Source organism: Corapipo altera, unplaced genomic scaffold, assembly GCF_003945725.1.
Source record: "Corapipo altera isolate COAL_440 unplaced genomic scaffold, ASM394572v1 6833, whole genome shotgun sequence".
Classification (NCBI taxonomy): domain Eukaryota; kingdom Metazoa; phylum Chordata; class Aves; order Passeriformes; family Pipridae; genus Corapipo; species Corapipo altera.
Window position 1 is genome coordinate 1 of NW_020892105.1, and position 1,252 is coordinate 1,252.

Genomic DNA, 1,252 nt, shown 5'->3' on the forward strand with positions numbered 1-1,252 from the left:
CCGCGCCCCCGCCCGGCATCGCCGCCAGCCCCGCGCGCCGGAAGTGCGTCACGGCACCGACGGGAAGTGGGGCAGGGCGCCGCTTGAGGCCGCCCCGCTGCCATGTTGGGTGCGGGCAGGACGGCGGCCCGCAGGGCCCGCACCGAGCGGCACCGGCGCTACGCGTCCCCTCCCGCCGCCCGCGCCTGCCCTGAGGCCGCGGGCCCGGCCGCTCCCTGCTGCTCGTCCCGCCCCCGGCGCCGATCCCCTCCCGGCGGCCAGCCGGGCCCGACCCCCCGGATTAGCCTGGGCACGGCCTAAGCCTCTTTGCTGCCGCCGCCCCCGGGATGGCCCGGCATGGAGGCCGGCGGCGCTGAGCGACGCGGCGGGGAGCTCTGCCTGCAGGTGAGGCCAAGCGGGGAGGGGGGTCCGGACTCCCCTCACGGGAGCGGCGGGGCCGAGGCGGTACCAGGGCGGGCAGGGGGGCACGGGGCCCGGGCAGCGCGGCGTCTCCATGGCAACGGCCTGGGAGGGGGCGTGGCCAAAGGGGCTGGGGGCGTGAGCGGTCAGACATAGGGCGTGGCTACTGCGGAAGGGGGCGTGGTCATCGCGGAGGGCTCCGCAGCTGCCCGCGAGGAGGGGCGGGGCTAAGGGGATGGCCCCGCCCCATCGGCGGTGGCCCCGCCCCTCGCCCCAGCCCGGGGGTCCTGAGCCCCCCGCACCCCTCAGGTGGGCGACGCCGGCCTGGGCGGCCTCATCCTGCTGCTGCTGACGGCCCGGCCGGCCCCGGGTGATGGGGCGGCCCGCGGGGAGCTCCTCGAGCCTGGTGAGACACTCAGGAGGCTGCGGGGACCTTGAGGGGCTGTGGGGTCCTGGGGTGTTGTGGAGACCCTGAGGGGGTATGGGATTCTGGGGGACTGTGGGGACCCTAATGGGGTGTGGGGTCCTGGGTCGGCTGCGGGAACCGTGGTGGGTTATGAAGATCCTGGGGATAGTGTGGGGGACCTAACGGGATATGGGATCTGGGGGGAACTATGGAAATGCTGATGGGATTCTGGGACTGCCTGGGTGTCCAGGGGGCTGGGGGGCTCAGGGCTGGGGTGACAGAGATGAGGGGGTTGTGGGCAGAGGCTCCCCCACCTGAGGGTCTGTGCCCCACCCCGAGGTCCCTGCCCCACGCTGAGGGTCCCATGCCCGCAGGCGGGCTGCGGGGGCCCCTGGCGCGCTCCCTGCAGCGGGCAGAGGCCATGCTGCGCAGCTGCGTCACCCCGGG

The 1,252-nt window shown here is 75.5% G+C and overlaps 1 long non-coding RNA gene across 1 annotated transcript; it reads left to right on the forward strand.

The window, feature by feature from the left end:
* Window positions 1–138: 138 nt before the first annotated feature.
* LOC113942622 lies at window positions 139–1,252 on the forward strand. Its single transcript, XR_003525979.1, has 3 exons — window positions 139–384; window positions 709–805; window positions 1,180–1,252. It is a non-coding gene; the product is annotated as an uncharacterized LOC113942622 (long non-coding RNA).